This window comes from Leptosomus discolor, chromosome 4 (assembly GCF_034619465.1).
Source record: "Leptosomus discolor isolate bLepDis1 chromosome 4, bLepDis1.hap2, whole genome shotgun sequence".
NCBI lineage: Eukaryota > Metazoa > Chordata > Aves > Leptosomiformes > Leptosomidae > Leptosomus > Leptosomus discolor.
The window spans coordinates 12,068,161-12,086,730 of record NC_141394.1 but is presented as its reverse complement, the minus strand read 5'-3'; positions in this window follow the sequence as shown (position 1 = coordinate 12,086,730).

Below are 18,570 nucleotides of genomic sequence, written 5' to 3'. Positions count from 1 at the left end.
CTCAGCACCAGCCCTGCAGACTCTCCACAGATGCGAACCTGCCCCGCAGCAGTCCAGGCTACTGTGCTTGTGCAGATGATTTCTCCTAACTCTGGCTGTTTCTAAGGGCTCTGTTGGTACCCATTTTGTACAAGCCATACCTCAAGACAAAACCTGACAGTGCTGGCTCCTCTATGAAGATGCTTTGGAGTCTACAACTGTTTTTAATTAAGACTAATCTCCAGCCCCTGGAGTAACAGTTGCATGCCAGTTCAAGGGAGACAACATTTCTAAAGTACCTCCTTTCTCTCTTGTCCCCAAGAGGTTAGAGGCTTCTTCTGTAGTCATCCTTATTCCCAATGATTTCCCTTCTCCCTTTTTCATGAAGCAGCAATTTCTTCCCCGCATCGGCATATCCTCTGCAGCCTTCAGGCAGCATCAAAGCAAACGATGGCAAGTTGTGGCCTGTCCCGTAGGAATACCATCGGCAGGCAGAGGGAGCAGCGGGAGGCAGGCAGGACTGACCTCGCTGGCGGAGGCAGGCTGCGAGGAGGGAGCTGCAGAAGATAAAATGCACCTGTTTTATTGAAGGCGTGTTTACATGGAGGATCAGATCCTGTCTTACTCTGCTAAAACCGTAAAGTGGAGTGACTTTTCTGGAAATGCTCCTGAATGGGCTTGTCCAAACAGCAGCAGGGGAACATCAAAAGATTCAGCGATCACCCACAGATAAGCACCCTAACTGTCTGATCCTGAGCTGCCCCCAGGCATGGCTTAGTAGTTTGTCTGCCCATGATGAGCTCTCTCTATAGCTCTCCCTTATACCAGAGCCTCTTTCCATGCTGATTGCTTCACACACAGAGTAAAGGGCTAATTGACCGCTGGTCAAGAAGGTTTGATATCCAAAGAACAGTCACTTGTTGGATAACTCTCAGTGTGAAGCTCTTTGACCAGAGAAAAGAATGGGAACGCAGGCTTGGGTCAGCGCTAGAGCAAGCGAGTCCCCGCTGCAGTGACCCAGCCACAGTGGGAAGTGTGCTTGCATCAACCATCTTTCAGTAATTATAGCAACAGATGACTCAAGATCAAAGTGTGTTTCTGAATGATGTGGTGAAGTAAATCTATGTAAATCTGAGCTTTTTTATCTCTGAATCTGTCTTTAATGCTGACTTCTGTCCAGCTTTAACCTGCCCTGGGAAAACATCGCAGCTTCCACTGCTGCAGTGCTGGCCTGCACAGACCCCGAGAGCCGCCTGGCTTCCTCCATGCTCACCTCCTTGCCTCTTGCACAGTGTGGCGGCTGCTGGCTTGCATGATGGCCGTGGGGACATCAGCCGCTTGTCTGTGGGGCCTGATCCCCAGAGTTCTTCTCAATGCAAAAGGGCACCTTTGCTGTCACAGTGAGTCAACAGAGCCAGGTGCCTGGGTGCTTTGTGCTGACATGCCGAGGTGCTGCTGGTGGTGGCTACTTCCAGGGTCTGCCCCACCCACTATCAGCACCCCAGTGGGCAGCTGCTTCTCCACTGGCCATAACCCAAGAGCTCCAGAGACAGTTTCAGATCCAACTTCTCCCGGCCTTGCCCAGCCATAAGGCTGGACTCCAACGAGGGTTTGGCAGCAAGGCCCCTTGATTCAGGACAAGACTGGTGACACCCGGTGGCTGAGCAGCGTGTGGAGAGGGTACCATTTGCCCAGCCCTCTGAATATATCCCATGATCACCCTTCATCTATGTTGAATCTGTTTCATCTTCTTTCCGTCACGGATCCTCCTATTGGCTTCTATCATGTGTTTATCATGGATTTTCTAATTAGTTAATCACTTTGCCCATGATGTTAAGCTCCATCTGTTACCCATACTAGGTGTTTTCTTTGTGCCATTGATCTGTAAGCACTCCATTGGGATGTCTCTACTCTGGACAGCACTACACACGTCTTGGGAGCTCGCTCCAAGCCCTTGAGTACACTGCAACTCTCCTGCTCATTAGTCTAGCTGCCAGCAGTTTCACAGCCTTGCTTTCAGCTCCCTTTCATTTGCACTACTGCAATAAAATACTTTTTCTTTTTTCTTCTTCATCTTTATAACATGGCTTTTGCCTACCACCCTCTGCGCACCAGGAGCAGGAGAATTCTTGGTGTTACCTTAAAACACAAGATAAAATCCTACCAGACGAGTAACTTGCTGGGTAGAAGTGCTAACGAGAACCTTAGCTGTCCTTGCTTGTGTCCCCCCAGAGGCCACCCACCAGGGGTTTGGTCCCAAATGTCACTTATCTGAGCTGCCCTGCAAGGAACGGGAGCAAATGCCTTCTAGGGCCACGGTGAGAAGCAACTGTGATGATCAGTGGCTCGATTTGCTTTGTCCCTTTTGTCATGGATATTCACCTGCCTCACCTCATGCTGCAGCATGTAGTGGATAGTTGGTTCTCCAACAGAAGTTAGAGGAAACTAGGCAGGGAGACGTTTTCTAAATGTGAGAGAGTGAGAAGTTACTCCACACGCTGGTCTCTCATGTGGTTGCATGCTGACTCCAGACATCTTTCCTGCACGGTTCCTGGCTAAAGGTGTTTGAGTCACAAGCAGCAGAGTGCAGAGAGAAGGCCTGGATGGCTAGGGGTTAGGTGGAGAGAGCAAATCCTGACTTAGAAAGCGTTCCTCAGATGTCGCTGACACAGTCTGGATCTTTCTTGGTGATCTCTGTTGCTTTCATTTGCTGCTTTAATTCCAAAGGCGTCTCCACAGCCAGTGCCTTCTGCGCAGTTACCACGTGGCAAGGGTGACCACGTTGGGTAAAGATTAGAGTAGCTACCTGGGACTAGGAACCGATGCCATCTATACACAGGATTTCCCAAATCACATCAATCATCTAGATTTTCATTGCTTATCCTGAAATGCTGTGTTGCTTCTACATGCTTATTTCTCAATAGCATAGAGAGGCTTAATTATTGGGTTGCAAAGCTCCCAAGGGTCTTATGAAAATTGAACTGGAAGAGTGAAGTATCATGACGTACTGGGACTCCTTAAACCGTGACAGGTTGCTACCAGGCAATTTGCTGTAATCCAGGGGAAGTCTGTCCCCAAAACCAGCTGCCCAACATGCATGTGTTTTAGTTGCTATCATCAAAGTCTACAAGATGAACAGGCAATTCTTTATCATTTAGGGTAGCGCTTTGAATGTTATCATTTGAGCTTCTTAAAAGCTTAATCTTGCTGTCCCTGGGATCACATCTTCCTGATTAGGACTGATGAGGAACAATTAGAGTATCCTGTGGTGAAACGCTGGATTATTATTAATGAACCTGTGCTGCCCTGGAGTTTTAATTGACTCAAGTGTTTAAACATACGCCTGACTTAAAACATGTGGGCACTCTCATTCCTGCCACAGGAGCTGCCAATGCTTTTCACGCAATGCCAAGAAATGTTAACTATTAAAAACATGTTTGATCATTTATTAACCTCAATTCCTCACATGCCCTAACTCAAAATCCCTATCAGATAGTGGTGAGCACTTAATATGCACTTGAAACTAAGCAGGGCTGTAACTATATCTTTCCTTTCCTTAAGTCTTGCAGGAAGAAATGTCTGGATTTAGTCAGTGCAACAGCTAACCATGGATTTTCTTTGCCTCTGAGCCAAATTCAGTTGAAGTCTGTAATATCTGGAACCATTTTTGTCAAAATTTTCAAGACAAAGCCAAGCTTTGACATTTGCACAGCAAGCTTAAATATCAGGATGCTTTGATGGTGGCCCTTGGTGGGAAAATGCTTTTGTCAAGCTGTACATAAGCTTACAGCTGAGATTAAATGCTTGAACATTTTACGTGGTAGGGACAAAGGGGGTACCCTGGGCCATGACTGCCACCTGACTCAATTATAAAGACAATGTAGCTGAGGCTTTTGCCAATATGCAGAAGGCAAAGGGAGATTTGCTAATTACATAAAGAAAGCTGGAGTTTGACATCAATGTGTCTGTTCTCTCATTCCACCCTTTCAATTCTCCTTTCCCATTGCAAGCTATTGGATGGAGACAGTGAGGTTTCAGGAACATGGCCTGTCTTTGCTACCTGTGTGCACGACCGGGATACAGCTGCATCTCAACTACTGCGTGGAGACTCCCAACCTCTCCCACAGTACTGGTTGAATTTCCTGGGCCGTGTGCTGGAGCAGATGCAAGGTGCCCTCAGAAAAAGGAGCAGAGATAGCTGGATTTGGTGCTCTGGGCCTTCCTCTTGCTGTACCTCATCTTCACAGGAGAAGGGCCAAGGGGAGCAAAGGCACCGGTTGCTGCCAGTGGCTATTGACGAGCACTTTGTGTAAGTCACATCTGTAGCCCTGTTAAATGTCATCATCCAGGAATGTGGCTACTGCTCAGGCAGTTGCCAGCTGGCCAAAGCAACTGCAGGTGTGCATCTTTTTATTTGTTTATATATGTAAATTGAGTCCAAAGTCTCAAATGATTAAGTCATGCAATGCAAGGCATGTGACAGAGTAGTTAAGAAATAGCGAAGGGCAGACAAGGGTGACAGGAGGAAAGCATTTCAAAGTGGCAGCTGTGAGCTAAATCATGCTGGAATTGGGTAACCTGGATTTAGGGGAGAGGTTGGAAAGGAAGGGCATAACACTGGGAGAGGAGCTCTTTTTTTCCTCTGGAAAGAGCCCTGATGCTCAGGCTTGGGCCCTGATTTCTGTTTTACGTCCACTACTGCAGGGCTGGTGTGCACCCACTGACCTCATCGGAGTGGGGCCTGACTGACTGACGCCCAGAGACACGACAAGTTACTGGGGTCGGCTGCAGGTTTTGGGACATGCTCCTGGCACAAGCAGCGGCCTCATCCTCTCCTCTCCTCTCCTCTCCTCTCCTCTCCTCTCCTCTCCTCTCCTCTCCTCTCCTCTCCTCTCCTCTCCTCTCCCTCTCCCTCTCCCTCTCCCTCTCCCTCTCCCTCTCCTGTCTGGTCAGCTCCCTGAGAGATGTGCCAGCTCACAGCCGGGGTGACAGTACTCTCCTCAGTCCTCCTGGTCTCCCTCTTCTCCTTTGAATGGATGGTGGTGGCACGTGGGTCTCTGCCTTGCTCCTCGCTGTACTAGCAACAGTCTGAATTGCCCTTCTAGGCGCACATCCTTATTCCCAATGTTAATGGCTTTTGGCTGTAAGTGCCACTGTCCTTAGGTGCCAGAGGAGTTATTCAGCTGTTTGGTAGACATGCATTGCCCCAGTAGTTTACTCCTGGCTTCTCCATGGCACAAAAGAAAAGGCAGAGAGGTGAATGAAATGGGCTTGTGGACAGCACTCTGTCTGCTGGACTCACATTGGATCACATGGGAAGTCTTAAGCCAAGTAGAAAATGCCCACTTTAACGGTAACTGGATTTGAACCCATAATTACTACAACCATCACATGGCTGATTTGCAGTTGTGTGTACAAACGAATGACTTGCCCATGCACTGATTGTGCTTCACATTAAATGCTCCTGGGTCTTGGTCTTTTAAAAAAGAACCACAAAAAACTGTCTTTAGCAATACTGTCTGATCCTCATGGAGATGAGTAGGAATTTCTGTATTGACTTCAGGAGAGCTAGACTGTACCCTTACACACAAACCAGCCCAGTGGCAGACATCAAATGATGTTGTTCCCTAGCAGTCTACTGATGTTATCGCTGTTTCTTTGAGTAGCTAGAAAGAACAAGATCCTACAATGACAAACCACAACGTTTGTTGTGGTACATAAAGACAAGTAAAAAAAAAAAAAAAAAAATCCTTCCCAAATTATTTAAAAAAAAAAAAAAGTGCATTTCATGTCCCTTTTCTTTTTGATGGACCAAGCACCTTACAGACAATTTGCTCATGATCTGCCAAACAATGGGAAACAGGGCCCATCATGGAAGACAGACATAAAATAGCTAGAAAATCGAGCCTAGAGAGGCGGACTGCACCATTAAAAATGAATCATTACCTCATATATAAACTCTAATTCTGTATTGCATTTACTAAGCTTTGAGGCATACAATTCCAAGGAACAACAAAAAGCTTATTTTAAACTAATTGATATTGTTACTTCTGAGTTTCTTACTGATGGCTGCTTTCATCCAGAGACTAAATGCTGTTTATAGCACTGCCATACGGAAAGCACTGGAACAGACAGTAATTGTTTCACCTCCACTGACTGTTGGCTTTGTAGAAATGAAGTATTTGCATTTTTGCTATGAGTATTTTTCTTTTAGTTACAAGGCTAATATAAAACCAGCACCAAGAACTAGGTTTGAGTCCCTGATAAACAGGAGTGTCAAATTGTACAGGCTGTTGTGGCCTGAGTTTTTTTTTCAGAAAGGATTTCCAAACTCTTAAGCTCAGATCCATCAAATCGTATGAGTTTCTGAGTCCACCATAAATCAGCAAGGTGGATGTGGATATCTGTTAAAAACCAAACTTGTGCTTAAACCCAGTCGAACGGAGAGTAAGAAGTGTACAGACACTCAGCAGGGATGCATGCTGACCTTCTGCTCTGGCCCTTCAGTAAGGGAAGGTGGGGCAGGAAAGCTAAGTGGGTTTAAACTGGAGTGTGATAAATGAATTAACAGGATTATATCATGGGTTTGTTTCCCACGCCAGTGGCTGGACTGATGCAGTAGGAATTGCTTTCCAGTCCTGTATTCCTATACAAAGCCTAAAATATATATTAAGTCATCTAAATAAAAGCACTCCCTGACCTCACTGGATGTGGCACAGGAGCAAAAAAATCAGGCTGTCTGTATTTAAAGTTTACTTATTATATATTTACACTATCACCACAATTTATACACACAGCATTGATGCATGTACACTTTGACCTAAATTTTGAGTTTTGACTGAAGGTATTTGCTCCATCAAGCCACATTAGTTTGGCCACTTCCTTGCTAGATACCCTAGGCAGTTCTCCCCTAGAAGAGTAGCCACTCCAGCTACAGAAAGACTCTAAGAGGGTTGAGCAATACGCCCTATAGACTTCTATGCCCTGCCATCACGAGGCCGTATGATTTCACTCAATTACCAAGTCCTAACATGTGTGTGGCACTTTGGACTGATTGTCTGTTGGCTTTTCAGAGCTGTCAGACAGAGGGGGACAGTATTTTTGCCATCAGTGCTGTTTGTTTGTTGTCCTGCTGTGAACTCCCCCGACTTCTTAGTGTCAAGACACCTGGCAGCACTGTCATGTTGGTACTGCTTGTTCGTCCTGTTACTGCGAGTGCCGTGGCAGGTGGGAATTCGGCTGGCCCTGGGGAAGTGAGCCACATCAAACACCGGCGCTCAGAGTCGCATGTGGAGTGTGCTGCCTGTTTACTCCCTGCTGGGATTCAGGTAGGCCGGGGGTTTAGGCTCAGCTTGCTGGGGGAAGATGATCCTCTAAGAAGATGTTGCTGCACCAATGGGAATGATGGGAAGGACCTCCATAAATGATGTGGAGTTAACATGGGGAGCGCAGTGATTCTGGACTAACACCACCAGCGTAGACGACACCCCAGCCCCAGACCGGTACTGGCCACACATGAGTTCGTAGAAGTCAGCTTTAAGCTTGAGGCAAGAAACAACAGGTAACCATACAGAAGTGAAGTCCTACGTCCACATTTGCATCACCAGGCCTGGTTGCCCTCTGTCCATGGTTATCAGGCAGCCCACAAACTCAAGCAGGTCAGCTGCAGCCCCTGCCTACTGCATGGCCTTGCATAAAGCAACTTTGCCAGCACCGGCAAATCCAGTTCAGTCCCTGGAAAAACGTGAGTGGAGCAGTGGTACAGACCATACTTCAGGGTGGAGACTCTTCTCCCCAAACCAGCTGCAATTGTTTGTTGTGTAATGGTGCCAATGAAGTTTTGTAACTCACTCACATACTGGGAGGGTTCGCTTGATCACAAGAGTAACTTCACTTTCTGGCATCTATCATCCATCAGAAATTCCAGGCCAGAGCTTTAAAAAGTAACTAGTGACTTAGGATCTCATGACTGCTGACATTTAGATTGAGGTATCTCGGCAGGCATGCACAATCCTCCTCCCCAGACCTCCTCCTCATAACAGGCATCAAACCTGTGGGTCACTCCAAAAGCCCTAGGCTGTGATGTGGAGCTAACACTTGCCCAAGACGAGTCACAAAAGCTCCTTCTGATCCAAAATGTCAGCTCTAAGCCCTCAGATAAAGATCCCTGCCCAGGATTTCAGGGAACACACACTTTGCTCCCTCAGCTATGGGACCACATACTACTTTTAGGCACAGCAGTTCTACAGGCACGAGGGGCACAGCTTAGGAATGCCCAAGGCCACCTGCCAGCATCAGCAGAGGCCACAAGCCCTGGCAGGCTGACAGGTTTATGGCGACACCAAAACTTGACCACTCTCAGCCTCGTGTCAGGCTTTGAAGCTCACACAACCAGCTGGCCAACACGTGAGGGGGGACACAGAGTAGGGTCAAATAGAGGGTCTGACGAAGGTTGTACAAGCCCACGCTCCTCTTGCAGCTTCACCCAGACTTAACTCATGGGGAGGTGCCAGGTGTCACCTCAAAGCACTTTCATCAAAGCAGTCCTGCCACACGCTGTGCTTCATCAAAAACAGCATGGCAAGGGGATGTCCAGAAGGTGCCTGCTCCGCTACACTGGCACTGGCCTGCCCGCCAAGTCGGGTCTGTGGTCCCAGGGGTCTGCTTTGATGAGCATGGCTCCTTGACCCTGAGGAATGAGTCCAGTTGTGGTGTTTCCTATCAGCTTATCTCCCCTCTTGCATCGTGCGGCTGTTCTATATGCTGTGGGCGACTGGCAAGCATCAGCTGAACTGCTGTCGCCTGTCAGGTACGGAGGGAAGGACTGGGAGGCCTCTGTATTTACATTCGTTTCAGGAGACCATCAGCAGGGCTGAGGGGACTAAGTAGGATCATCAGCAAACCGGAAAGGAGAAGCTCGGTGCATGTTTGGCTGCTGGCAATCAACAGTGCAAGCACAACGGGGCCACAAGCAAACTGCAGAGTCTGCCATGGGGGGGCGGGGGGGGGGCACAACGGTCACCTCCCCAGCTTGTGGAGTTGTACACAGGGGACTGCAGCCACACTGCACGGCAGCCTGCCATCTCCAGCCTACAGCCTCAGCGGCCCCAAGGTGGGTTTGTTGCTCCACTTGAGGTGACCTCAGCATAGTAACATGCAGGGCTTGTGCAGGACTGCTGGGTGGTTCAGTACTTCTGCACAACTTGCACCAAATCAGCCTGCTGATACTCAGAGCTGATTCCTTTTTTGGACACGCTTTGGACAAGACTGGGCTTACTTTGTGAGACCCTGCAGATAGTTCCTGCAGGAGAAACCTAGCTAAGGAGCTCCAATGCCTTTCCACCCAGGAAGACTGACCCTCCCTATTTGAGTGATGCTGCTAGGGAAGTGAATCCAGAGAAGCTCGGCAAATGTATCTTACAGCTAAAGGTCTTTCGTTAAGCTATAAAAAAAGCATCCTACCTTCCCTGAACCCGTCTTGAACTCTGCCCTACACCAATCCCTAGCAAAATGGTACCTGCATCCGTTCCACCCAGGCATACAATCAAACGGTGACTCATTGTCATATATTCTTATTCATGCATTTATTGCCCAGATAACTCTCTATTAAGCTAATGAGTCATTCTTTTACGCCCACCAAATGCATAGCTAGGATGCTGTTGCTTTCTGCTACTCATAAATTAGGAGGAGAAGGAGAACAGACAGAGTCTTGATGCAGAAAATGTATTTCCTCTAGAGAAACTCTCCAAAGGACGCACAGCTGGATCTGTGACTTGTCCATAGAATTCCACTTAGCACACTTGGTGAAAGTAGGAGTATGCTTTTCCTATGCTTCTTAATCTGAATCTTGCCTGCTGTTTAAAGGCAACTAGACCCTAGGTGGAGGAGGGAGGAGAGTGCTGGGGAGATATGTTAAGGCTGCCACGTTCAATAGGACTGACTAAAATGTATTTGTTAAACAACTGGGCAGGACCCTTGCAGCTCAGACATTGTCCCGGCTCTTTGCTTGTGAATTGAGTGAATGAGATCCCCAGCCACACGGGCCATGCACCTGGAGTTCAGCTCGCTCCAGGTTGCTGCTGGCTCCAGGCATTACTTGCACTACCTTGAATCCAGTGCAGTGGGTAAATCTCTAGCAGGATCCAACAACAAAGAGAAAGGTAGTGTTCACACCACTCTACTGATTCCAGGGAGTCAGTCTCCTAAGACACATTGTCACTTACAGATTTCTGTGACCATCAGAGCTCGAAATGTGTCCCCTCCTGATCTGCATGAATGAGTGGTTCAAAGCTGAGTTCCATGATGTTCGTCTGATATTTCTAGCAGTGAGCTCCATTCTCCAAATTCAAGGGACTGGATTTTCCATTTGTGTGACAGGGAACAAACAAGGCCCCGGTGACTACCGCAGGCAAGCACTGAAGAGCTCATGTTGCTTGGTGCAGTGCCCCATACCAGTCTGCTTCTAGAGCCAGAGGATTTTGGTCAGGGCTTCGCAGACCTTGGGTGCCCAGAACTCGTTGGCCATGTGTGCAGCTGCTTCTCTGAGATGAGCAGACAACTTTATCCCACACATCTGTAAATTTCAGGCAGGCCAGGAGACAAAATGCTTGGCATAGCGTAACTATATGTATGCACAATCCATGCAAACTTCCCTGACATATTAGACTAAGAATTGCCAGTTCTTGCTAGTTTGGCAGTATTTTGAGTGCTCCTTAAGACCCCAGAAGATAGAGATTTCTGAATGAGGCATGAACCTCTGTTTTTTTCCTTAAAACAGATTTTGTTCCCTCCAGGCTGTGAACAAAAAAATTAAAAACATTACTTCAGTGGATCCAATGAGCTGAGAAATCAGTTGGCAAATAATAAAATGCCTGTAATACATATTTTTGTGAGAATAATGCAGTTTCTATGCAGTATCAGGGTTACGAGGCCCAGTCATTTATTTTTTACATGCTTGATGTGGTCTGTAATGTATAGCTATAGCTGAATACTCTTGATCACTTTCAACTGTGCTTTGTGGCTGAGGAGGTGAGCTGCCTGAGCCTTGTAAATAAAACAGTGGCTTGGTGTCAGAGAGAAAGGGGATGGGAAAAGTTCTACCGACTTTCTCTCTGGTTTGTGTTGCCGACACAGGTCTGGAGTGTTAAGCCAGACCAGAGTTTCACGCTGACCTTTCATCCTGCCAGACCAGCAGGTGCCCTCAGCTAGGGAGCTGACAACTGCTTAAGTCAATAGCCAACCTGTTCAGCTTCTTAAAGCTTATCAAATTATTTGCATTAACACTGTGATCAGAGCAAGAATGAAGGAAGGATGGTCTTGAGCTTTAGGAAGGTTTTTTTTCCTGCAGTTTTCTTATCTCCACTCCTCTGTCTGCCCCTGCACTGCCTGTTTAAAGGACTTGCTCCCCAGGGACTGCTAATTCCAGGTTTCCTCCGAATTGATGTCTAGAGCTAGAGCCTGTGGGCTCTTCGAGAGGAGCCTGCACTGCCAGTTTCTACTTTAGTGGAGGCACTGGGAGAATTTTGTTCTTTCCCCAGTGAGCTGTATTCATGACACAGACACGAACATCATATCCTTGAGATCCCTGATGTGTGTCTGAATTTGGGCTGATGTTAGAGGGGGACTAAGAGAGACACGCGTTGCACAATAGTTACGACTCACTTCCTTACGAAAATAACCTAAAGATGCTGCGCTGTGATGCAGCACTGTGGCAGGCCCTCTGTGGCTTCACTGAGCAATGGGAGGTTTCTTAGGCACATCGGCTTTAGGCAGCTTTCTCTCCAAAGAGGGGAGGAAGGTGTGTGAGGGTGGTCTTCATGATCACGTCCCCTGCCAGCAGCAGCTGGAGTGCAGGGCAGCACAGGTCAGGAGAGAGCTGGGCTTCTGGCAGGCTGTCTGTCCCTTGTGCTCTTGACAGCTGCTTTCTCCTCGCACTGTGCCTCACTGCACAATAGTCCATGCAGAGAAACAAAGGGCATTTCCAGCCCGTGGTTCCCTCTCTGGTCAGTTCAGGTTAGAGCCTGTGAAGACTGCTCTTGCAGAGAGAGTGCAAACCAGTCCATATGTGCATGTAGTGAAGCAGCTCCCATGGTTCCTCTCTGTCTCTGAAAGTCCAGACTCCTCACTGGACTGCAAGAACTTTTGTAAATATTCTTTGTTTCTTTTTCTAAACAGCTAGGCACATTTTAAAGATGTTGAGCTCTTCTTGCTCGAAGCTTTTGCTAGTTCCAAGAACTTGCAGAGGATCCCAGGCCCATGTCTGCTAAGAAAAAAAAGTTCTTCTCACATCTGTTTAAAAGGGGAAGAATGTAATATTGACCAATATTGAGTAAGAAATGTACTCTCCTAATTTCAGAGGCAGTTATTGGAATGTGCTTGGTATTCACAAGATAACTTACGTCTGTAGCAACTTGCTGAGTGATGTCTTGAATCATGCTTTGATAAAGCGATGTGCTTGGAGTTTCTGATGGCAGTACCTTGCTATCATTCCCTTTTCAGTGCTGTCACTCAGCCTTGCCTCTGTCAGCAGGTAAGTCAGACTACAGTTCCATTCAACTAAACCTAATACCAACCTGGGCTTACTCGATTATTGATTAAAAACGGGCATTGGAGGGAACAAGAAAAACACACTTTTCCTGAACAAGTTCACTTAATACAAAGAGCAACAGTATGTTTTCCCCCAGTGAAAGCACGCTGAAGAGCAAGACCCTTCCAGCCACCCATACAGCCTAGCTTGGTGCAGGCCATGTCATGTGACTTTTGGGGTGTTGGCTTCTCTTGTTTCGAGGCTATCTCCTACATAAATGGGGTTTAATTGCTCCTTCCATCAAGCCTGACAGAAAAGCACTAACACACCCACTGGCTGTAAGCAGGCCTGTGACTGTCTGCAGATCAAAGTAGATCCGACCTCCCGGCAGCAGCCATGAGCACATTCCAGGGTAACGAGAGCCCTGCAAAACTTACGGAAAACCCTGTAGCCTCACAGTGCTCCCCACCCACTGCTGACTTCCATTAATTAATTAACTCTGCAGCTTTGTTCCCTTATCATAATCCTCCCAGCAACAGCACAATAAATTGTACTTGCAACAGATGCTTAAATGAAATGATCCCAGGTCTTTGCAACTTGAAAGAAGGGTGGGAAACTCATAGCTTTGTGGTGATCTCCACTTCATTCATTATACAATCGGATCTTAATTGCTTTAAGAATATGATTCTAGTAAATCTGGCCTCTAGTACCACTCACGTTAAAGACTTCAGTTGCTAAATCTCCACTGCTATACTGTCAGTCTATCGCTTTTTTACTTCACTGGGCTCTAAAGTATTGAATTATCTGTAGAAACTAATGCTGTGTTCACCCACCCCGTATTTACCCATCGAGTGGATAGGTACCAAACTTATGTTAGCTGTTCTGAGACAGTGAAGGAGAAGGCATTTCTATAAGGAAAGTAATTTAAAATGAGGCACCTAAAATAATCTAGATGAATCATCCACTGGAGATATTTCTTTCTACTGGCTATAAAGCAGGATAGGCATGAGATTCTCAATTTACAGACTACTGAAGCTGGCTACAATAAAGCCCAACTTATGTGCACAGAGACCCAAGTATGAGAATAAACCGAAGGCTGCTTCGGCTTAAGAGTTGACGTGAGATGTGCAAGTGGACTCTTGCCTCATCGTAACACCGGGAAAAAAAGGCTCCAAGTGGGGAGATCAGTATCATTTGCCTGACTGGTATAGAGTTCTGTGAGTATGCATGGGACAGAAATGGAAATCTGCAAATTTCAGCAGCCGTGCAATTAATGATCTGCACGACCAGACCAGGCAGCATGCAGCTCTGAAGAGGCACTTTCCAAGTAGAATGAATTCCTCACAGAGTTAAAAAACTTACTTGGGAGAGCTGGAGACACAGGAATTACTCTGTATCTGTGTATGTGTGTGTACTGACAGAGATCAACATGAGTTCCTGCGGACCAAAGTCTTTGCATCTCAAGATTTTGAGAGTGGGGAGAAAGTTCTTCTTTTCTGATCCTTTCAAATTGTCAAGCATCACTTTACTCACAACATCAGCATCTACGGCTCAGAAGCGTCTACCTGATTTACTCTGTGCTTGGCTTCCCTGGTATTTCATCTGGGGCATAACTCTCAGCAGCAGTTTTGAATAGCTCTTGTGGGAACCCCTATGTTATGAACAGGTAACACAGAGTAACATCCTCGGGGTGGTTTTGAAGATGATTCTTCCTTAAAAAGCAAGACTGCATTGAGCAAACTCATACCAAAGTCTGTCTATCCAAATGAAATGTGTGTAAATATAGACATAGTGCAAGAGATTGATGCTGCTTATGAAAAATTTGGATCCAAGGGTCCTGCTGAATCCTCCACTGACTGCGATCCTTCCCTACAGCACTGTGCCATGGTGTGCCTGCCTGCCTGCTTAGAAACCTCAGAGGCACGCTCAGCTGTCACTAGAGGCAGCTCTGGTGACTCAGTAGGTGGCAGCCTTCACCTTGACTTTGCAAGGAGTTGTCACCCTGTGGAAGGTGTTGGGATATCTCTGAGCCCTGGGGACAAAGGCACCCCTCAGTTTGGAGCCTGGACAAAGCCAGCTGTGAGACTTCACCCTGGGCTGTGAAGAGCCCCGTGCCAAAGTGCTAGAATAACTGACTTCCTGCACAAGTGGCTTTGTGGATTGGCTGAGACTTTCAGCCCAGGAGGTACTGCTAGCATCTCTGGCCCCAGTACACTCCAAAGGGTACTTCAAAAATCTTTATGTACAATGAATGCAATTAAAAAGACTGGGTCTGGCAGTTCAGAAGAGGTTTGGATCATCAGGATGACCACTCATTCATATGGTAAGCAGGAACAGGGAACAAGGTTTTTCCCTAGGGTTTTTTTCGGGGAATTTGCTACAGGGAAGAAAATGTAGCCCATGAGAGCTGTGTTTTGGGAAAGCAACAGTTTGGGGAGCAAACAGAACCTAGCAGAGCTTTATGTGGGATGTAACTCGCATGCCCACAAAGAGGGGAACACTTCCACTATGCAAGTCAGCACTCATTCCTCAAGGAAGGTGGAATGAGAAAGTGTGTGTGGGGAGGGGGTGGGGGTGGGGTGGGGTGAGGTCTGGCTGTAAAGGAGGCAAGGCAGGCTCCTGCTGGTGAATGGAACTGCTGCTTTCAGCCTGCCTCCTCCTGGAGCCAAGATCAGAGACCAGTCCAGAGAGATCAGTCTGTGGGGGCAACGTCCTCCTCCTGGGTGAGACAGTGCTGAGCGACAGGGCCAGAAGCATCTTTATGTGGTTCAGCTGCAGCTAGAATGGCCCAGCTAACCCCAGCCTTGGCCTTCACATCCTTTCAAACACAAGGTGTTCATAAGCATTGTAGTTTTTATTTGAACTATGACACTGGATCCCTTTCCCAAAGCTCTTCCTGTTTCAGGCACTGTCAAGCTGAATTTTTTTGAACTGTTCACCTGAAAATGAGAGGAGTAACCATTACTCATGTGAGAAACCACCTTGGTTTCCTCAGTGGATACTGGCAACGCCTACCTTACTACTCAGCATTATGCCTGCCTACCCTTCTGTCTACCCCTGAACAAGCTTGAACGAAATAGCAAGCATATCTTCTCCTCTTACCGAGAGGCAGATTTATACTCACGGTCCTGTCATTCTCTCACAATACCTTACATAAATCACCATTGTTTTTGGAGAGATGCCAAAAAAGTCTGAAGAAATGTGTACAGGACCTACCAGAACACAGTTTCCCCATGTTTCTGACTCTATAATCCCCTTATTCAGAGCTAAACCAATAAGCTCACACCTCCTGCACAGGAAACCTTTTCCAATTCCATCCACTGCCTTTAAAAACAAACAGGGAAACCCACAAAATCATGCCCAGCTATTACCATGAAAGAGAAAACAAGAGACACAAAGCAAAAGAATTTGCCGCACGCAGATCTACAAATGCTAAGCCCATGAGTGAGGAGACATTTGTTTTTGTTCTGTGTAGTCAAACATGTCCTAATCTTTAAAACACCTTCACTCTAAAACTGCAGCTGATTGCTTAGTCACAGGGGATTTGCTATTTATGCAAGGGCCTTTGCTGAGGCCCCAAAGTGGTGATACTGTTGGACTACAAATTCAGGCATGGATCATGTTTGGGGAAGAGACTCCTGTGAAAAGCTGCCTGAAGTAACGGGGTTGGCAGGACCTTCCTGGGACCCCTAGATTGCAGAATTCAAAGCTGCAGCTCAGAATAAGCTCTGCAGGGTGAGCACTAGGTATGGAAACCATTGGGTGTTCACTAAATGCATCGGTGACTAGCTTTGTAAGCAGTCCACCGACCATGAGGAAAAACGCACTGCCCAGAAAAGACCAGGAGTTGAGATTTTTACTCTACCCACTTGGCCTGCCAAGAGGTTAAGTGGCCTGCCTGGTTCCACAGAAGAGGATTAATGACGGGGATGATGTCAGATATAACAGTTCCCAGACTTTCTCAATCAGCTCCTACGAGCTCTATTTGCTGGCCCTTGCACTTTCTGGTAGACTCTCCTGCTCCTTCATTATCAGACTCCCATCTGAAACAACCACAAAGACAGCCTGCTTCAAGCTGACATCCCCCAAGTCTGGGAACTGCTGCTCTGAGTCCTGCAGCCATCCTTCCATACAAAGAGGGAGGGTCTCCTTAGCGCAGGTATTCCCAAGGGAGCCAGCTGTGGTGTGAGGATTACTAGGGGAGATTTGATAAACGTGGGGACTTGCCTTCACTGTCACCTTTCATCTTCCACAGCCTGCTGCATCCGCAACGACATTGTCTTCGTCTCTATGTCAGCTGTTTGCCCTGGGAGGAGAAGGTACAGTTAAAACATGAACATCAGAGCTAATCCCTCTAGCTTGTTTCCTTCTTCAGTGATGGCTGGTTCTGGAGAATCCACAGACCTGCTCTTGCACACTTTCTCACAACCCGGGTATTTCCTTGATCACCCGCTACCCGAGGAAACACACCCCTTACAGCCCCAACGTGTTCATCTGGGTGTACGATTCAGATTCACAGCCACGTACGATTCAGATTGGCTGCGTCAACACTAGCACCAAGCGCAGCGTGATAGGAGCAGGTCTGGGTTGAAGTGGTTTGTACAGAAGGCCCTTACGTGCCCTTTATATGCAGCTGGATCCCTGGGCCAAAAGCCTCACCGCCGGCGTACCTCAAGGCTCTCTGAAGAGAAGCTGACTGAAAAAAGAGAACCTTTGCTTTTTCAGGGCCAGGCCCCACCCCGAAGAACTATGCCATCCTTTTGCCTGCCTCGTGGATAACACTGGTGCACATCCCACCCACAAAAGGCCTCATACACGAAGATCTTATTTCTGCCTTTCCTCATGCTGCTGCTCTGTGACATCAGCATGCCTGCCACCCAACTCCTGTCTGCACCAGTTTGGACAAAATGCATGGACAGGCACCACGGGGAGGGCCAGCTTAATCCTGCAACATGGCCAACAAAATGGACTTTCCCCTACAGGGACTGAGCTAGGCACTAGTACAGAGTAGGGACTGAGTGGCAGTTTTTGAGGGAGCTAGTTTATCTGGAAAAATTTCTCCTGAAGATCATGGATGCTTGGAATTGCATTCAGAGGCTGGTCAGCTCAGTGAGGTAAATAAGTTGTCTGCCTCTCCGAGCCCTGACTGCATCTACACTACAGGGCCTGGACGCTGAACTTTGTGAAGAAATTCTACATCACGTAGCAGCTTTCAAAAATTGTACCCAAGCAAGGTGGATGCAAAGTCCCACAGAGGCCTATGGCAGAGGAACAGAGGACTACTCCCTCCGTTGTTGGCACCAGCGTTCATCCCAGGCACAGCACCCACACAAATTAACCAGCTTCACAACACCCTCTCAGGTATTTGACAGGCTAAGAAAAACACCTCATTTAAATTGCCCTGTTATTCAAGGGCATGTGGGAATGAACTTCCATTGTTAATTATTGGTACGGTCATCGGTGTCTGGAGCTGTGCAAGGATTTCATATGGAATGCAAACAGGGCGCTGGGATGGCCAAGCAGCTGCTGCATTTAAAGCTTGGCCATGGCCTTCCTCAGATAAGACAATGTAGCTTTACACCCTTCCTGTGCAGGCATAGGGGTTTTTTTGTTATCCACGCTGATAACCATGCAAACGGTGGGCATGCCCCATGCTGGTCGGGGCAGCTGACCTGCCCTTATAGTACGGGTTGCTTGTTTGGTGTGCCAAGGTCAGGAAACATTAGTATTTTGAGAAATTTTGTCTGACAAAAGGCCCTTGACTGTCACTGGTGCAGTGATGGTGTAGCAGAGCAGAGGAATTATCAGCCAGATAATGCAGCCTGCTGCACAGTGTGGCCCCTTCTCTGAATCCCTTGGACCCGTAAGCCCAACTTCCCTGTAACCAGCTCCCGCAGCTAACCACATTTCATTTGCAGTAGGATCTTACTTGGCAGAGAGAGTCGCTTTTATATCCTAGGAGCTCCACAAAGAATACAAGAGGGGTGCAGGCGAACTCTGTCCCTCTGGACTGGAACATGGCAGCACAGCAGACGCACGTTTGCTGTGTACATGTTTTGCGCATG